Raw genomic sequence first — 17,765 nt, forward strand, 5'->3', positions numbered from 1 at the left:
TGCATTGCTGAAAAAAGTTGCCACTTTGAGCTTGAACGTCTCCATCTTTTTGGGAATTTCTGTCTAAAGGCATCTGTCCCAGATCAAACGCCTGAAAGTATCAACATCTGTGTTGGACCAAGTGGAGACTTACCCATATAGATGCCAGATATGTTTTGTAACGACTAAATGCATGTTAGAAACTGATGCTGGTTTTATCTGAAACGCATCCGAAACTGATGGTTTCTCATCACTTTTTGCATTTATTTAACTGATAAACAGGCCAAGCCCCTGGCTCCTTTCCATAACTCATTTGGTACAGCACAGAACTGCAGGTGTCCCAGGACACTTAGCTAAAGCCTCATTACTTGCATTCCTACAGCTGATGACAAGAACCTCTGCCGACGCTCCCTTCGATAGCTCAGTTGGTAGAGCGGAGGACTGTAGGTGCCCAACACCAGTTATCCTTAGGTCGCTGGTTCAATTCCGGCTCGAAGGATGGGTCGAGCTTATGTGTACAGAGACTCTGAAGGCCTACTCCTGTAAACCTTTAAAAGCTGTTGGAAGGGCCCTTTTTGGGGAAACTCTGCCACACTCCTTTTGCTTTCATGAAGGGCTAGTGGCGCAATGGATAACGCGTCTGAGTACGGATCAGAAGATTCTAGGTTCAACTCCTAGCTAGCTCGGCATGCAAGCTTCAGCTTCTGATGTTTCTCAGCTCTCCCACTGCTGCAGAACAGGAAACCTTTAAAACTTCTTCTCTCTACTCCCTGAGTATCCCAGCACACTTATGCCCCAAAGATGCCACACAACGTCTTATCTTGCAGCACCAAAAGGAAAGTTCCTCTTCCGCTTTGTCTTTCCTGTCAATGATTTTGCTCCAAACACAAAAAAACATACATCGAAGCCACATGCAGCAGAGCTAGATATACTATCCTTGGGATTTGAAGGTGTTTTCAATCACATAATTGGGGAAAAGATGCAAAATTCAAGATTCAAGAGGCTGTATTTATCCCGAAGGAAACTGCTGTGCAACAGTTATGGAACAAGGGGGAAAGTACAAAACAAAACAAAACAAAACAAAACAAAACAAAACAAAACAAAACAAAACAAAACAAAACAAAACAATAAAATAAAGCTAACCACACACAACAGAAAGCAGCAACCTGCCGTGATCATATAGTGGTTAGTATTCTGCGTTGTGGTCGCAGCAACCCCTGTTAGAATTCGGGTCATGGCAAACCGAGGTAGAATTGCAGTTTATAGTAACAGTTATGGAACAAGGGGGAAAGTACTAAATAAAATAAAATAGAAAAATAAGATAAAATAAAGCTAAACGCGGAAAGCAGATACCTGCCGTGATCGTATAGTGGTTAGTACTCTGCGTTGTGGTCGCAGGAACCCTGGTTAGAATTTGGGTCATGGCAAACCTAGGTAGAAATGCAGTTTGTAGTTTAATCCCGAAGGAAACTGCTGTGCAACAGTTATGGAACAAGGAGGAAAGTACTAAATAAAATGAAATAGACAAATAAGATCAAATAAAGCTAACCGCAGAAAGCAGCAACCTGCCGTGATCGTATAGTGGTTAGTACTCTGCGTTGTGGTCGCAGGAACCCCGGTTAGAATTCGGGTCATGGCAAACCTAGGTAGAAATGCAGATTGAAGTTTAATCCCGAAGGAAACTGCTGTGCAACAGTTATGGATCAAGGGGGAAAGTACTAAATAAAATAAAATAGACAAATAAGATAAAATAAAGCTAACCACACACAACTGAAAACCTGCCGTGATCGTATAGTGGTTAGTACTCTGCGTTGTGGTCGCAGCAACCCCGGTTCGAATCCGGGTCACGGCAAACCTAGGTAGAAATGTATTTTTGCATTGCTGAAAAAAGTTGCCACTTTGAGCTTGAACGTCTCCATCTTTTTGGGAATTTCTGTCTAAAGGCATCTGTCCCACATCAAACGCCTGAAAGTATCAACATCTGTGTTGGACCAAGTGGAGACTTACCCATATAGATGCCAGATATGTTTTGTAACGACTAAATGCATGTTAGAAACTGATGCTGGTTTTATCTGAAACGCATCCGAAACTGATGGTTTCTCATCACTTTTTGCATTTATTTAACTGATAAACAGGCCAAGCCCCTGGCTCCTTTCCATAACTCATTTGGTACAGCACAGAACTGCAGGTGTCCCAGGACACTTAGCTAAAGCCTCATTACTTGCATTCCTACAGCTGATGACAAGAACCTCTGCCGTCGCTCCCTTCGATAACTCAGTTGGTAGAGCGGAGGACTGTAGGTGCCCAACACCAGTTATCCTTAGGTCGCTGGTTCAATTCCGGCTCGAAGGATGGGTCGAGCTTATGTGTACAGAGACTCTGAAGGCCTACTCCTGTAAACCTTTAAAAGCTGTTGGAAGGGCCCTTTTTGGGGAAACTCTGCCACACTCCTTTTGCTTTCATGAAGGGCTAGTGGCGCAATGGATAACGCGTCTGAGTACGGATCAGAAGATTCTAGGTTCAACTCCTAGCTAGCTCGGCATGCAAGCTTCAGCTTCTGATGTTTCTCAGCTCTCCCACTGCTGCAGAACAGGAAACCTTTAAAACTTCTTCTCTCTACTCCCTGAGTATCCCAGCACACTTATGCCCCAAAGATGCCACACACCGTCTTATCTTGCAGCACCAAAAGGAAAGTTCCTCTTCCGCTTTGTCTTTCCTGTCAATGATTTTGCTCCAAACACAAAAAAACATACATCGAAGCCACATGCAGCAGAGCTAGATATACTATCCTTGGGATTTGAAGGTGTTTTCAATCACATAATTGGGGAAAAGATGCAAAATTAAAGATTCAAGAGGCTGTATTTATCCCGAAGGAAACTGCTGTGCAACAGTTATGGAACAAGGGGGAAAGTACAAAACAAAACAAAACAAAACAAAACAAAACAAAACAAAACAAAACAAAACAAAACAAAACAAAACAAAACAAAACAAAACAAAACAAAACAAAACAAAACAAAACAGTAAAATAAAGCTAACCACACACAACAGAAAGCAGTAACCTGCCGTGATCATATAGTGGTTAGTATTCTGCGTTGTGGTCGCAGCAACCCTGGTTAGAATTCGGGTCATGGCAAACCGAGGTAGAATTGCAGTTTGTAGTAACAGTTATGGAACAAGGGGGAAAGTACTAAATAAAATAAAATAGAAAAATAAGATAAAATAAAGCTAACCGCGGAAAGCAGCAACCTGCCGTGATCGTATAGTGGTTAGTACTCTGCGTTGTGGTCGCAGGAACCCCGGTTAGAATTCGGGTCATGGCAAACCTAGGTAGAAATGCAGATTGAAGTTTAATCCCGAAGGAAACTGCTGTGCAACAGTTATGGATCAAGGGGGAAAGTACTAAATAAAATAAAATAGACAAATAAGATAAAATAAAGCTAACCACACACAACTGAAAACCTGCCGTGATCGTATAGTGGTTAGTACTCTGCGTTGTGGTCGCAGCAACCCCGGTTCGAATCCGAGTCACGGCAAACCTAGGTAGAAATGTATTTTTGCATTGCTGAAAAAAGTTGCCACTTTGAGCTTGAACGTCTCCATCTTTTTGGGAATTTCTGTCTAAAGGCATCTGTCCCACATCAAACGCCTGAAAGTATCAACATCTGTGTTGGACCAAGTGGAGACTTACCCATATAGATGCCAGATATGTTTTGTAACGACTAAATGCATGTTAGAAACTGATGCTGGTTTTATCTGAAACGCATCCGAAACTGATGGTTTCTCATCACTTTTTGCATTTATTTAACTGATAAACAGGCCAAGCCCCTGGCTCCTTTCCATAACTCATTTGGTACAGCACAGAACTGCAGGTGTCCCAGGACACTTAGCTAAAGCCTCATTACTTGCATTACTACAGCTGATGACAAGAACCTCTGCCGACGCTCCCTTCGATAGCTCAGTTGGTAGAGCGGAGGACTGTAGGTGCCCAACACCAGTTATCCTTAGGTCGCTGGTTCAATTCCGGCTCGAAGGATGGGTCGAGCTTATGTGTACAGAGACTCTGAAGGCCTACTCCTGTAAACCTTTAAAAGCTGTTGGAAGGGCCCTTTTTGGGGAAACTCTGCCACACTCCTTTTGCTTTCATGAAGGGCTAGTGGCGCAATGGATAACGCGTCTGAGTACGGATCAGAAGATTCTAGGTTCAACTCCTAGCTAGCTCGGCATGCAAGCTTCAGCTTCTGATGTTTCTCAGCTCTCCCACTGCTGCAGAACAGGAAACCTTTAAAACTTCTTCTCTCTACTCCCTGAGTATCCCAGCACACTTATGCCCCAAAGATGCCACACACCGTCTTATCTTGCAGCACCAAAAGGAAAGTTCCTCTTCCGCTTTGTCTTTCCTGTCAATGATTTTGCTCCAAACACAAAAAAACATACATCGAAGCCACATGCAGCAGAGCTAGATATACTATCCTTGGGATTTGAAGGTGTTTTCAATCACATAATTGGGGAAAAGATGCAAAATTCAAGATTCAAGAGGCTGTATTTATCCCGAAGGAAACTGCTGTGCAACAGTTATGGAACAAGGGGGAAAGTACAAAACAAAACAAAACAAAACAAAACAAAACAAAACAAAACAAAACAAAACAAAACAAAACAAAACAAAACAAAACAAAACAATAAAATAAAGCTAACCACACACAACAGAAAGCAGCAACCTGCCGTGATCATATAGTGGTTAGTATTCTGCGTTGTGGTCGCAGCAACCCCTGTTAGAATTCGGGTCATGGCAAACCGAGGTAGAATTGCAGTTTATAGTAACAGTTATGGAACAAGGGGGAAAGTACTAAATAAAATAAAATAGAAAAATAAGATAAAATAAAGCTAACCGCGGAAAGCAGATACCTGCCGTGATCGTATAGTGGTTAGTACTCTGCGTTGTGGTCGCAGGAACCCTGGTTAGAATTTGGGTCATGGCAAACCTAGGTAGAAATGCAGTTTGTAGTTTAATCCCGAAGGAAACTGCTGTGCAACAGTTATGGAACAAGGAGGAAAGTACTAAATAAAATGAAATAGACAAATAAGATCAAATAAAGCTAACCGCAGAAAGCAGCAACCTGCCGTGATCGTATAGTGGTTAGTACTCTGCGTTGTGGTCGCAGGAACCCCGGTTAGAATTCGGGTCATGGCAAACCTAGGTAGAAATGCAGATTGAAGTTTAATCCCGAAGGAAACTGCTGTGCAACAGTTATGGATCAAGGGGGAAAGTACTAAATAAAATAAAATAGACAAATAAGATAAAATAAAGCTAACCACACACAACTGAAAACCTGCCGTGATCGTATAGTGGTTAGTACTCTGCGTTGTGGTCGCAGCAACCCCGGTTCGAATCCGGGTCACGGCAAACCTAGGTAGAAATGTATTTTTGCATTGCTGAAAAAAGTTGCCACTTTGAGCTTGAACGTCTTCATCTTTTTGGGAATTTCTGTCTAAAGGCATCTGTCCCACATCAAACGCCTGAAAGTATCAACATCTGTGTTGGACCAAGTGGAGACTTACCCATATAGATGCCAGATATGTTTTGTAACGACTAAATGCATGTTAGAAACTGATGCTGGTTTTATCTGAAACGCATCCGAAACTGATGGTTTCTCATCACTTTTTGCATTTATTTAACTGATAAACAGGCCAAGCCCCTGGCTCCTTTCCATAACTCATTTGGTACAGCACAGAACTGCAGGTGTCCCAGGACACTTAGCTAAAGCCTCATTACTTGCATTCCTACAGCTGATGACAAGAACCTCTGCCGTCGCTCCCTTCGATAGCTCAGTTGGTAGAGCGGAGGACTGTAGGTGCCCAACACCAGTTATCCTTAGGTCGCTGGTTCAATTCCGGCTCGAAGGATGGGTCGAGCTTATGTGTACAGAGACTCTGAAGGCCTACTCGTGTAAACCTTTAAAAGCTGTTGGAAGGGCCCTTTTTGGGGAAACTCTGCCACACTCCTTTTGCTTTCATGAAGGGCTAGTGGCGCAATGGATAACGCGTCTGAGTACGGATCAGAAGATTCTAGGTTCAACTCCTAGCTAGCTCGGCATGCAAGCTTCAGCTTCTGATGTTTCTCAGCTCTCCCACTGCTGCAGAACAGGAAACCTTTAAAACTTCTTCTCTCTACTCCCTGAGTATCCCAGCACACTTATGCCCCAAAGATGCCACACACTGAGAAACTTCAATCTGCATTTCTACCTAGGTTTGCCATGACCCGAATTCTAACCGGGGTTCCTGCGACCACAACGCAGAGTACTAACCACTATACGATCACGGCAGGTTGCTGCTTTCCGCGGTTAGCTTTATTTTATCTTATTTTTCTATTTTATTTTATTTAGTACTTTCCCCCTTGTTCCATAACTGTTACTACAAACTGCAATTCTACCTCGGTTTGCCATGACCCGAATTCTAACCAGGGTTGCTGCGACCACAACGCAGAATACTAACCACTATATGATCACGGCAGGTTACTGCTTTCTGTTGTGTGTGGTTAGCTTTATTTTATTGTTTTGTTTTGTTTTGTTTTGTTTTGTTTTGTTTTGTTTTGTTTTGTTTTGTTTTGTTTTGTTTTGTTTTGTTTTGTTTTGTTTTGTACTTTCCCCCTTGTTCCAGTTTGTAGTAACAGTTATGGAACAAGGGGGAAAGTACAAAACAAAACAAAACAAAACAAAACAAAACAAAACAAAACAAAACAAAACAAAACAAAACAAAACAAAACAAAACAATAAAATAAAGCTAACCACACACAACAGAAAGCAGCAACCTGCCGTGATCATATAGTGGTTAGTATTCTGCGTTGTGGTCGCAGCAACCCCTGTTAGAATTCGGGTCATGGCAAACCGAGGTAGAATTGCAGTTTATAGTAACAGTTATGGAACAAGGGGGAAAGTACTAAATAAAATAAAATAGAAAAATAAGATAAAATAAAGCTAACCGCGGAAAGCAGATACCTGCCGTGATCGTATAGTGGTTAGTACTCTGCGTTGTGGTCGCAGGAACCCTGGTTAGAATTTGGGTCATGGCAAACCTAGGTAGAAATGCAGTTTGTAGTTTAATCCCGAAGGAAACTGCTGTGCAACAGTTATGGAACAAGGAGGAAAGTACTAAATAAAATGAAATAGACAAATAAGATCAAATAAAGCTAACCGCAGAAAGCAGCAACCTGCCGTGATCGTATAGTGGTTAGTACTCTGCGTTGTGGTCGCAGGAACCCCGGTTAGAATTCGGGTCATGGCAAACCTAGGTAGAAATGCAGATTGAAGTTTAATCCCGAAGGAAACTGCTGTGCAACAGTTATGGATCAAGGGGGAAAGTACTAAATAAAATAAAATAGACAAATAAGATAAAATAAAGCTAACCACACACAACTGAAAACCTGCCGTGATCGTATAGTGGTTAGTACTCTGCGTTGTGGTCGCAGCAACCCCGGTTCGAATCCGAGTCACGGCAAACCTAGGTAGAAATGTATTTTTGCATTGCTGAAAAAAGTTGCCACTTTGAGCTTGAACGTCTCCATCTTTTTGGGAATTTCTGTCTAAAGGCATCTGTCCCACATCAAACGCCTGAAAGTATCAACATCTGTGTTGGACCAAGTGGAGACTTACCCATATAGATGCCAGATATGTTTTGTAACGACTAAATGCATGTTAGAAACTGATGCTGGTTTTATCTGAAACGCATCCGAAACTGATGGTTTCTCATCACTTTTTGCATTTATTTAACTGATAAACAGGCCAAGCCCCTGGCTCCTTTCCATAACTCATTTGGTACAGCACAGAACTGCAGGTGTCCCAGGACACTTAGCTAAAGCCTCATTACTTGCATTACTACAGCTGATGACAAGAACCTCTGCCGTCGCTCCCTTCGATAGCTCAGTTGGTAGAGCGGAGGACTGTAGGTGCCTAACACCAGTTATCCTTAGGTCGCTGGTTCAATTCCGGCTCGAAGGATGGGTCGAGCTTATGTGTACAGAGACTCTGAAGGCCTACTCCTGTAAACCTTTAAAAGCTGTTGGAAGGGCCCTTTTTGGGGAAACTCTGCCACACTCCTTTTGCTTTCATGAAGGGCTAGTGGCGCAATGGATAACGCGTCTGAGTACGGATCAGAAGATTCTAGGTTCAACTCCTAGCTAGCTCGGCATGCAAGCTTCAGCTTCTGATGTTTCTCAGCTCTCCCACTGCTGCAGAACAGGAAACCTTTAAAACTTCTTCTCTCTACTCCCTGAGTATCCCAGCACACTTATGCCCCAAAGATGCCACACACCGTCTTATCTTGCAGCACCAAAAGGAAAGTTCCTCTTCCGCTTTGTCTTTCCTGTCAATGATTTTGCTCCAAACACAAAAAAACATACATCGAAGCCACATGCAGCAGAGCTAGATATACTATCCTTGGGATTTGAAGGTGTTTTCAATCACATAATTGGGGAAAAGATGCAAAATTCAAGATTCAAGAGGCTGTATTTATCCCGAAGGAAACTGCTGTGCAACAGTTATGGAACAAGGGGGAAAGTACAAAACAAAACAAACCAAAACAAAACAAAACAAAACAAAACAAAACAAAACAAAACAAAACAAAACAAAACAAAACAAAACAAAACAAAACAAAACAAAACAAAACAATAAAATAAAGCTAACCACACACAACAGAAAGCAGCAACCTGCCGTGATCATATAGTGGTTAGTATTCTGCGTTGTGGTCGCAGCAACCCCTGTTAGAATTCGGGTCATGGCAAACCGAGGTAGAATTGCAGTTTATAGTAACAGTTATGGAACAAGGGGGAAAGTACTAAATAAAATAAAATAGAAAAATAAGATAAAATAAAGCTAACCGCGGAAAGCAGCAACCTGCCGTGATCGTATAGTGGTTAGTACTCTGCGTTGTGGTCGCAGGAACCCCGGTTAGAATTTGGGTCATGGCAAACCTAGGTAGAAATGCAGTTTGTAGTTTAATCCCGAAGGAAACTGCTGTGCAACAGTTATGGAACAAGGAGGAAAGTACTAAATAAAATGAAATAGACAAATAAGATCAAATAAAGCTAACCGCAGAAAGCAGCAACCTGCCGTGATCGTATAGTGGTTAGTACTCTGCGTTGTGGTCGCAGGAACCCCGGTTAGAATTCGGGTCATGGCAAACCTAGGTAGAAATGCAGTTTGAAGTTTAATCCCGAAGGAAACTGCTGTGCAACAGTTATGGATCAAGGGGGAAAGTACTAAATAAAATAAAATAGACAAATAAGATAAAATAAAGCTAACCACACACAACTGAAAACCTGCCGTGATCGTATAGTGGTTAGTACTCTGCGTTGTGGTCGCAGCAACCCCGGTTCGAATCCGGGTCACGGCAAACCTAGGTAGAAATGTATTTTTGCATTGCTGAAAAAAGTTACCACTTTGAGCTTGAACGTCTCCATCTTTTTGGGAATTTCTGTCTAAAGGCATCTGTCCCACATCAAACGCCTGAAAGTATCAACATCTGTGTTGGACCAAGTGGAGACTTACCCATATAGATGCCAGATATGTTTTGTAACGACTAAATGCATGTTAGAAACTGATGCTGGTTTTATCTGAAACGCATCCGAAACTGATGGTTTCTCATCACTTTTTGCATTTATTTAACTGATAAACAGGCCAAGCCCCTGGCTCCTTTCCATAACTCATTTGGTACAGCACAGAACTGCAGGTGTCCCAGGACACTTAGCTAAAGCCTCATTACTTGCATTCCTACAGCTGATGACAAGAACCTCTGCCGTCGCTCCCTTCGATAACTCAGTTGGTAGAGCGGAGGACTGTAGGTGCCCAACACCAGTTATCCTTAGGTCGCTGGTTCAATTCCGGCTCGAAGGATGGGTCGAGCTTATGTGTACAGAGACTCTGAAGGCCTACTCCTGTAAACCTTTAAAAGCTGTTGGAAGGGCCCTTTTTGGGGAAACTCTGCCACACTCCTTTTGCTTTCATGAAGGGCTAGTGGCGCAATGGATAACGCGTCTGAGTACGGATCAGAAGATTCTAGGTTCAACTCCTAGCTAGCTCGGCATGCAAGCTTCAGCTTCTGATGTTTCTCAGCTCTCCCACTGCTGCAGAACAGGAAACCTTTAAAACTTCTTCTCTCTACTCCCTGAGTATCCCAGCACACTTATGCCCCAAAGATGCCACACACCGTCTTATCTTGCAGCACCAAAAGGAAAGTTCCTCTTCCGCTTTGTCTTTCCTGTCAATGATTTTGCTCCAAACACAAAAAAACATACATCGAAGCCACATGCAGCAGAGCTAGATATACTATCCTTGGGATTTGAAGGTGTTTTCAATCACATAATTGGGGAAAAGATGCAAAATTCAAGATTCAAGAGGCTGTATTTATCCCGAAGGAAACTGCTGTGCAACAGTTATGGAACAAGGGGGAAAGTACAAAACAAAACAAAACAAAACAAAACAAAACAAAACAAAACAAAACAAAACAAAACAAAACAAAACAAAACAAAACAAAACAAAACAAAACAAAACAATAAAATAAAGCTAACCACACACAACAGAAAGCAGCAACCTGCCGTGATCATATAGTGGTTAGTATTCTGCGTTGTGGTCGCAGCAACCCCTGTTAGAATTCGGGTCATGGCAAACCGAGGTAGAATTGCAGTTTATAGTAACAGTTATGGAACAAGGGGGAAAGTACTAAATAAAATAAAATAGAAAAATAAGATAAAATAAAGCTAACCGCGGAAAGCAGCAACCTGCCGTGATCGTATAGTGGTTAGTACTCTGCGTTGTGGTCGCAGGAACCCCGGTTAGAATTTGGGTCATGGCAAACCTAGGTAGAAATGCAGTTTGTAGTTTAATCCCGAAGGAAACTGCTGTGCAACAGTTATGGAACAAGGAGGAAAGTACTAAATAAAATGAAATAGACAAATAAGATCAAATAAAGCTAACCGCAGAAAGCAGCAACCTGCCGTGATCGTATAGTGGTTAGTACTCTGCGTTGTGGTCGCAGGAACCCCGGTTAGAATTCGGGTCATGGCAAACCTAGGTAGAAATGCAGTTTGAAGTTTAATCCCGAAGGAAACTGCTGTGCAACAGTTATGGATCAAGGGGGAAAGTACTAAATAAAATAAAATAGACAAATAAGATAAAATAAAGCTAACCACACACAACTGAAAACCTGCCGTGATCGTATAGTGGTTAGTACTCTGCGTTGTGGTCGCAGCAACCCCGGTTCGAATCCGGGTCACGGCAAACCTAGGTAGAAATGTATTTTTGCATTGCTGAAAAAAGTTACCACTTTGAGCTTGAACGTCTCCATCTTTTTGGGAATTTCTGTCTAAAGGCATCTGTCCCACATCAAACGCCTGAAAGTATCAACATCTGTGTTGGACCAAGTGGAGACTTACCCATATAGATGCCAGATATGTTTTGTAACGACTAAATGCATGTTAGAAACTGATGCTGGTTTTATCTGAAACGCATCCGAAACTGATGGTTTCTCATCACTTTTTGCATTTATTTAACTGATAAACAGGCCAAGCCCCTGGCTCCTTTCCATAACTCATTTGGTACAGCACAGAACTGCAGGTGTCCCAGGACACTTAGCTAAAGCCTCATTACTTGCATTCCTACAGCTGATGACAAGAACCTCTGCCGTCGCTCCCTTCGATAGCTCAGTTGGTAGAGCGGAGGACTGTAGGTGCCCAACACCAGTTATCCTTAGGTCGCTGGTTCAATTCCGGCTCGAAGGATGGGTCGAGCTTATGTGTACAGAGACTCTGAAGGCCTACTCCTGTAAACCTTTAAAAGCTGTTGGAAGGGCCCTTTTTGGGGAAACTCTGCCACACTCCTTTTGCTTTCATGAAGGGCTAGTGGCGCAATGGATAACGCGTCTGAGTACGGATCAGAAGATTCTAGGTTCAACTCCTAGCTAGCTCAGCATGCAAGTTTCAGCTTCTGATGTTTCTCAGCTCTCCCACTGCTGTGGAACAGGAAACCTTTAAAACTTCTTCTCTCTACTCCCTGAGTATCCCAGCACACTTATGCCCCAAAGATGCCACACACCGTCTTATCTTGCAGCACCAAAAGGAAAGTTCCTCTTCCGCTTTGTCTTTCCTGTCAATGATTTTGCTCCAAACACAAAAAAACATACATCGAAGCCACATGCAGCAGAGCTAGATATACTATCCTTGGGATTTGAAGGTGTTTTCAATCACATAATTGGGGAAAAGATGCAAAATTCAAGATTCAAGAGGCTGTATTTATCCCGAAGGAAACTGCTGTGCAACAGTTATGGAACAAGGGGGAAAGTACAAAACAAAACAAACCAAACCAAAACAAAACAAAACAAAACAAAACAAAACAAAACAAAACAAAACAAAACAAAACAAAACAAAACAAAACAAAACAAAACAAAACAAAACAATAAAATAAAGCTAACCACACACAACAGAAAGCAGTAACCTGCCGTGATCATATAGTGGTTAGTATTCTGCGTTGTGGTCGCAGCAACCCTGGTTAGAATTCGGGTCATGGCAAACCGAGGTAGAATTGCAGTTTGTAGTAACAGTTATGGAACAAGGGGGAAAGTACTAAATAAAATAAAATAGAAAAATAAGATAAAATAAAGCTAACCGCGGAAAGCAGCAACCTGCCGTGATCGTATAGTGGTTAGTACTCTGCGTTGTGGTCGCAGGAACCCCGGTTAGAATTCGGGTCATGGCAAACCTAGGTAGAAATGCAGATTGAAGTTTAATCCCGAAGGAAACTGCTGTGCAACAGTTATGGATCAAGGGGGAAAGTACTAAATAAAATAAAATAGACAAATAAGATAAAATAAAGCTAACCACACACAACTGAAAACCTGCCGTGATCGTATAGTGGTTAGTACTCTGCGTTGTGGTCGCAGCAACCCCGGTTCGAATCCGAGTCACGGCAAACCTAGGTAGAAATGTATTTTTGCATTGCTGAAAAAAGTTGCCACTTTGAGCTTGAACGTCTCCATCTTTTTGGGAATTTCTGTCTAAAGGCATCTGTCCCACATCAAACGCCTGAAAGTATCAACATCTGTGTTGGACCAAGTGGAGACTTACCCATATAGATGCCAGATATGTTTTGTAACGACTAAATGCATGTTAGAAACTGATGCTGGTTTTATCTGAAACGCATCCGAAACTGATGGTTTCTCATCACTTTTTGCATTTATTTAACTGATAAACAGGCCAAGCCCCTGGCTCCTTTCCATAACTCATTTGGTACAGCACAGAACTGCAGGTGTCCCAGGACACTTAGCTAAAGCCTCATCACTTGCATTCCTACAGCTGATGACAAGAACCTCTGCCGTCGCTCCCTTCGATAGCTCAGTTGGTAGAGCGGAGGACTGTAGGTGCCCAACACCAGTTATCCTTAGGTCGCTGGTTCAATTCCGGCTCGAAGGATGGGTCGAGCTTATGTGTACAGAGACTCTGAAGGCCTACTCCTGTAAACCTTTAAAAGCTGTTGGAAGGGCCCTTTTTGGGGAAACTCTGCCACACTCCTTTTGCTTTCATGAAGGGCTAGTGGCGCAATGGATAACGCGTCTGAGTACGGATCAGAAGATTCTAGGTTCAACTCCTAGCTAGCTCGGCATGCAAGCTTCAGCTTCTGATGTTTCTCAGCTCTCCCACTGCTGCAGAACAGGAAACCTTTAAAACTTCTTCTCTCTACTCCCTGAGTATCCCAGCACACTTATGCCCCAAAGATGCCACACACCGTCTTATCTTGCAGCACCAAAAGGAAAGTTCCTCTTCCGCTTTGTCTTTCCTGTCAATGATTTTGCTCCAAACACAAAAAAACATACATCGAAGCCACATGCAGCAGAGCTAGATATACTATCCTTGGGATTTGAAGGTGTTTTCAATCACATAATTGGGGAAAAGATGCAAAATTCAAGATTCAAGAGGCTGTATTTATCCCGAAGGAAACTGCTGTGCAACAGTTATGGAACAAGGGGGAAAGTACTAAATAAAATAAAATAGAAAAATAAGATAAAATAAAGCTAACCGCGGAAAGCAGATACCTGCCGTGATCGTATAGTGGTTAGTACTCTGCGTTGTGGTCGCAGGAACCCTGGTTAGAATTTGGGTCATGGCAAACCTAGGTAGAAATGCAGTTTGTAGTTTAATCCCGAAGGAAACTGCTGTGCAACAGTTATGGAACAAGGAGGAAAGTACTAAATAAAATGAAATAGACAAATAAGATCAAATAAAGCTAACCGCAGAAAGCAGCAACCTGCCGTGATCGTATAGTGGTTAGTACTCTGCGTTGTGGTCGCAGGAACCCCGGTTAGAATTCGGGTCATGGCAAACCTAGGTAGAAATGCAGATTGAAGTTTAATCCCGAAGGAAACTGCTGTGCAACAGTTATGGATCAAGGGGGAAAGTACTAAATAAAATAAAATAAACAAATAAGATAAAATAAAGCTAACCACACACAACTGAAAACCTGCCGTGATCGTATAGTGGTTAGTACTCTGCGTTGTGGTCGCAGCAACCCCGGTTCGAATCCGGGTCACGGCAAACCTAGGTAGAAATGTATTTTTGCATTGCTGAAAAAAGTTGCCACTTTGAGCTTGAACGTCTTCATCTTTTTGGGAATTTCTGTCTAAAGGCATCTGTCCCACATCAAACGCCTGAAAGTATCAACATCTGTGTTGGACCAAGTGGAGACTTACCCATATAGATGCCAGATATGTTTTGTAACGACTAAATGCATGTTAGAAACTGATGCTGGTTTTATCTGAAACGCATCCGAAACTGATGGTTTCTCATCACTTTTTGCATTTATTTAACTGATAAACAGGCCAAGCCCCTGGCTCCTTTCCATAACTCATTTGGTACAGCACAGAACTGCAGGTGTCCCAGGACACTTAGCTAAAGCCTCATTACTTGCATTCCTACAGCTGATGACAAGAACCTCTGCCGTCGCTCCCTTCGATAGCTCAGTTGGTAGAGCGGAGGACTGTAGGTGCCCAACACCAGTTATCCTTAGGTCGCTGGTTCAATTCCGGCTCGAAGGATGGGTCGAGCTTATGTGTACAGAGACTCTGAAGGCCTACTCGTGTAAACCTTTAAAAGCTGTTGGAAGGGCCCTTTTTGGGGAAACTCTGCCACACTCCTTTTGCTTTCATGAAGGGCTAGTGGCGCAATGGATAACGCGTCTGAGTACGGATCAGAAGATTCTAGGTTCAACTCCTAGCTAGCTCGGCATGCAAGCTTCAGCTTCTGATGTTTCTCAGCTCTCCCACTGCTGCAGAACAGGAAACCTTTAAAACTTCTTCTCTCTACTCCCTGAGTATCCCAGCACACTTATGCCCCAAAGATGCCACACACTGAGAAACTTCAATCTGCATTTCTACCTAGGTTTGCCATGACCCGAATTCTAACCGGGGTTCCTGCGACCACAACGCAGAGTACTAACCACTATACGATCACGGCAGGTTGCTGCTTTCCGTGGTTAGCTTTATTTTATCTTATTTTTCTATTTTATTTTATTTAGTACTTTCCCCCTTGTTCCATAACTGTTACTACAAACTGCAATTCTACCTCGGTTTGCCATGACCCGAATTCTAACCAGGGTTGCTGCGACCACAACGCAGAATACTAACCACTATATGATCACGGCAGGTTACTGCTTTCTGTTGTGTGTGGTTAGCTTTATTTTATTGTTTTGTTTTGTTTTGTTTTGTTTTGTTTTGTTTTGTTTTGTTTTGTTTTGTTTTGTACTTTCCCCCTTGTTCCAGTTTGTAGTAACAGTTATGGAACAAGGGGGAAAGTACTAAATAAAATAAAATAGAAAAATAAGATAAAATAAAGCTAACCGCGGAAAGCAGCAACCTGCCGTGATCGTATAGTGGTTAGTACTCTGCGTTGTGGTCGCAGGAACCCCGGTTAGAATTCGGGTCATGGCAAACCTAGGTAGAAATGCAGATTGAAGTTTAATCCCGAAGGAAACTGCTGTGCAACAGTTATGGATCAAGGGGGAAAGTACTAAATAAAATAAAATAGACAAATAAGATAAAATAAAGCTAACCACACACAACTGAAAACCTGCCATGATCGTATAGTGGTTAGTACTCTGCGTTGTGGTCGCAGCAACCCCGGTTCGAATCCGAGTCACGGCAAACCTAGGTAGAAATGTATTTTTGCATTGCTGAAAAAAGTTGCCACTTTGAGCTTGAACGTCTCCATCTTTTTGGGAATTTCTGTCTAAAGGCATCTGTCCCACATCAAACGCCTGAAAGTATCAACATCTGTGTTGGACCAAGTGGAGACTTACCCATATAGATGCCAGATATGTTTTGTAACGACTAAATGCATGTTAGAAACTGATGCTGGTTTTATCTGAAACGCATCCGAAACTGATGGTTTCTCATCACTTTTTGCATTTATTTAACTGATAAACAGGCCAAGCCCCTGGCTCCTTTCCATAACTCATTTGGTACAGCACAGAACTGCAGTTGTCCCAGGACACTTAGCTAAAGCCTCATTACTTGCATTCCTACAGCTGATGACAAGAACCTCTGCCAAAGCTCCCTTCGATAGCTCAGTTGGTAGAGCGGAGGACTGTAGGTGCCCAACACCAGTTATCCTTAGGTCGCTGGTTCAATTCCGGCTCGAAGGATGGGTCGAGCTTATGTGTACAGAGACTCTGAAGGCCTACTCCTGTAAACCTTTAAAAGCTGTTGGAAGGGCCCTTTTTGGGGAAACTCTGCCACACTCCTTTTGCTTTCATGAAGGGCTAGTGGCGCAATGGATAACGCGTCTGAGTACGGATCAGAAGATTCTAGGTTCAACTCCTAGCTAGCTCGGCATGCAAGCTTCAGCTTCTGATGTTTCTCAGCTCTCCCACTGCTGCAGAACAGGAAACCTTTAAAACTTCTTCTCTCTACTCCCTGAGTATCCCAGCACACTTATGCCCCAAAGATGCCACACACCGTCTTATCTTGCAGCACCAAAAGGAAAGTTCCTCTTCCGCTTTGTCTTTCCTGTCAATGATTTTGCTCCAAACACAAAAAAACATACATCGAAGCCACATGCAGCAGAGCTAGATATACTATCCTTGGGATTTGAAGGTGTTTTCAATCACATAATTGGGGAAAAGATGCAAAATTCAAGATTCAAGAGGCTGTATTTATCCCGAAGGAAACTGCTGTGCAACAGTTATGGAACAAGGGGGAAAGTACAAAACAAAACAAAACAAAACAAAACAAAACAAAACAAAACAAAACAATAAAATAAAGCTAACCACACACAACAGAAAGCAGCAACCTGCCGTGATCATATAGTGGTTAGTATTCTGCGTTGTGGTCGCAGCAACCCCTGTTAGAATTCGGGTCATGGCAAACCGAGGTAGAATTGCAGTTTATAGTAACAGTTATGGAACAAGGGGGAAAGTACTAAATAAAATAAAATAGAAAAATAAGATAAAATAAAGCTAACCGCGGAAAGCAGATACCTGCCGTGATCGTATAGTGGTTAGTACTCTGCGTTGTGGTCGCAGCAACCCCGGTTTGAATCCGAGTCACAGCAAACCTAGGTAGAAATGTATTTTTGCATTGCTGAAAAAAGTTGCCACTTTGAGCTTGAACGTCTCCATCTTTTTGGGAATTTCTGTCTAAAGGCATCTGTCCCACATCAAACGCCTGAAAGTATCAACATCTGTGTTGGACCAAGTGGAGACTTACCCATATAGATGCCAGATATGTTTTGTAACGACTAAATGCATGTTAGA

The 17,765-nt window shown here is 42.5% G+C and overlaps 25 non-coding genes across 25 annotated transcripts; all 25 read left to right on the forward strand.

The window, feature by feature from the left end:
- The first annotated feature begins 389 nt into the window (after positions 1–389).
- Positions 390–478, forward strand: trnay-gua (transfer RNA tyrosine (anticodon GUA)). The gene is given in 2 exon segments: positions 390–426; positions 443–478. It is a non-coding gene; the product is annotated as a tRNA-Tyr (tRNA).
- A 114-nt stretch (positions 479–592) lies between these two features.
- Positions 593–665, forward strand: trnar-acg (transfer RNA arginine (anticodon ACG)). The gene has a single exon. It is a non-coding gene; the product is annotated as a tRNA-Arg (tRNA).
- Positions 666–1,759: 1,094 nt separating this feature from the next.
- Positions 1,760–1,831, forward strand: trnah-gug (transfer RNA histidin (anticodon GUG)). Its single transcript has one exon. It is a non-coding gene; the product is annotated as a tRNA-His (tRNA).
- A 411-nt stretch (positions 1,832–2,242) lies between these two features.
- Positions 2,243–2,331, forward strand: trnay-gua (transfer RNA tyrosine (anticodon GUA)). Its single transcript is given in 2 exon segments — positions 2,243–2,279; positions 2,296–2,331. It is a non-coding gene; the product is annotated as a tRNA-Tyr (tRNA).
- Positions 2,332–2,445: 114 nt separating this feature from the next.
- trnar-acg (transfer RNA arginine (anticodon ACG)) lies at positions 2,446–2,518 on the forward strand. Its single transcript has one exon. It is a non-coding gene; the product is annotated as a tRNA-Arg (tRNA).
- Positions 2,519–3,923: 1,405 nt separating this feature from the next.
- On the forward strand, positions 3,924–4,012 carry trnay-gua (transfer RNA tyrosine (anticodon GUA)). The gene is given in 2 exon segments: positions 3,924–3,960; positions 3,977–4,012. It is a non-coding gene; the product is annotated as a tRNA-Tyr (tRNA).
- Positions 4,013–4,126: 114 nt separating this feature from the next.
- On the forward strand, positions 4,127–4,199 carry trnar-acg (transfer RNA arginine (anticodon ACG)). Its single transcript has one exon. It is a non-coding gene; the product is annotated as a tRNA-Arg (tRNA).
- Positions 4,200–5,308: 1,109 nt separating this feature from the next.
- Positions 5,309–5,380, forward strand: trnah-gug (transfer RNA histidin (anticodon GUG)). The gene has a single exon. It is a non-coding gene; the product is annotated as a tRNA-His (tRNA).
- Positions 5,381–5,791: 411 nt separating this feature from the next.
- Positions 5,792–5,880, forward strand: trnay-gua (transfer RNA tyrosine (anticodon GUA)). The gene is given in 2 exon segments: positions 5,792–5,828; positions 5,845–5,880. It is a non-coding gene; the product is annotated as a tRNA-Tyr (tRNA).
- A 114-nt stretch (positions 5,881–5,994) lies between these two features.
- trnar-acg (transfer RNA arginine (anticodon ACG)) lies at positions 5,995–6,067 on the forward strand. The gene has a single exon. It is a non-coding gene; the product is annotated as a tRNA-Arg (tRNA).
- A 1,814-nt stretch (positions 6,068–7,881) lies between these two features.
- Positions 7,882–7,970, forward strand: trnay-gua (transfer RNA tyrosine (anticodon GUA)). Its single transcript is given in 2 exon segments — positions 7,882–7,918; positions 7,935–7,970. It is a non-coding gene; the product is annotated as a tRNA-Tyr (tRNA).
- A 114-nt stretch (positions 7,971–8,084) lies between these two features.
- Positions 8,085–8,157, forward strand: trnar-acg (transfer RNA arginine (anticodon ACG)). The gene has a single exon. It is a non-coding gene; the product is annotated as a tRNA-Arg (tRNA).
- A 1,134-nt stretch (positions 8,158–9,291) lies between these two features.
- On the forward strand, positions 9,292–9,363 carry trnah-gug (transfer RNA histidin (anticodon GUG)). Its single transcript has one exon. It is a non-coding gene; the product is annotated as a tRNA-His (tRNA).
- Positions 9,364–9,774: 411 nt separating this feature from the next.
- Positions 9,775–9,863, forward strand: trnay-gua (transfer RNA tyrosine (anticodon GUA)). The gene is given in 2 exon segments: positions 9,775–9,811; positions 9,828–9,863. It is a non-coding gene; the product is annotated as a tRNA-Tyr (tRNA).
- A 114-nt stretch (positions 9,864–9,977) lies between these two features.
- Positions 9,978–10,050, forward strand: trnar-acg (transfer RNA arginine (anticodon ACG)). The gene has a single exon. It is a non-coding gene; the product is annotated as a tRNA-Arg (tRNA).
- A 1,124-nt stretch (positions 10,051–11,174) lies between these two features.
- trnah-gug (transfer RNA histidin (anticodon GUG)) lies at positions 11,175–11,246 on the forward strand. Its single transcript has one exon. It is a non-coding gene; the product is annotated as a tRNA-His (tRNA).
- A 411-nt stretch (positions 11,247–11,657) lies between these two features.
- trnay-gua (transfer RNA tyrosine (anticodon GUA)) lies at positions 11,658–11,746 on the forward strand. The gene is given in 2 exon segments: positions 11,658–11,694; positions 11,711–11,746. It is a non-coding gene; the product is annotated as a tRNA-Tyr (tRNA).
- A 114-nt stretch (positions 11,747–11,860) lies between these two features.
- trnar-acg (transfer RNA arginine (anticodon ACG)) lies at positions 11,861–11,933 on the forward strand. Its single transcript has one exon. It is a non-coding gene; the product is annotated as a tRNA-Arg (tRNA).
- A 1,410-nt stretch (positions 11,934–13,343) lies between these two features.
- On the forward strand, positions 13,344–13,432 carry trnay-gua (transfer RNA tyrosine (anticodon GUA)). The gene is given in 2 exon segments: positions 13,344–13,380; positions 13,397–13,432. It is a non-coding gene; the product is annotated as a tRNA-Tyr (tRNA).
- Positions 13,433–13,546: 114 nt separating this feature from the next.
- On the forward strand, positions 13,547–13,619 carry trnar-acg (transfer RNA arginine (anticodon ACG)). Its single transcript has one exon. It is a non-coding gene; the product is annotated as a tRNA-Arg (tRNA).
- Positions 13,620–14,479: 860 nt separating this feature from the next.
- Positions 14,480–14,551, forward strand: trnah-gug (transfer RNA histidin (anticodon GUG)). The gene has a single exon. It is a non-coding gene; the product is annotated as a tRNA-His (tRNA).
- Positions 14,552–14,962: 411 nt separating this feature from the next.
- On the forward strand, positions 14,963–15,051 carry trnay-gua (transfer RNA tyrosine (anticodon GUA)). The gene is given in 2 exon segments: positions 14,963–14,999; positions 15,016–15,051. It is a non-coding gene; the product is annotated as a tRNA-Tyr (tRNA).
- Positions 15,052–15,165: 114 nt separating this feature from the next.
- trnar-acg (transfer RNA arginine (anticodon ACG)) lies at positions 15,166–15,238 on the forward strand. The gene has a single exon. It is a non-coding gene; the product is annotated as a tRNA-Arg (tRNA).
- A 1,328-nt stretch (positions 15,239–16,566) lies between these two features.
- Positions 16,567–16,655, forward strand: trnay-gua (transfer RNA tyrosine (anticodon GUA)). The gene is given in 2 exon segments: positions 16,567–16,603; positions 16,620–16,655. It is a non-coding gene; the product is annotated as a tRNA-Tyr (tRNA).
- Positions 16,656–16,769: 114 nt separating this feature from the next.
- Positions 16,770–16,842, forward strand: trnar-acg (transfer RNA arginine (anticodon ACG)). Its single transcript has one exon. It is a non-coding gene; the product is annotated as a tRNA-Arg (tRNA).
- Positions 16,843–17,765: the final 923 nt, after the last annotated feature.

This window comes from Leuresthes tenuis, unplaced genomic scaffold (genome assembly GCF_036924035.1).
Source record: "Leuresthes tenuis unplaced genomic scaffold, fLeuTen1.0.hap1 SCAF_21, whole genome shotgun sequence".
NCBI lineage: Eukaryota > Metazoa > Chordata > Actinopteri > Atheriniformes > Atherinopsidae > Leuresthes > Leuresthes tenuis.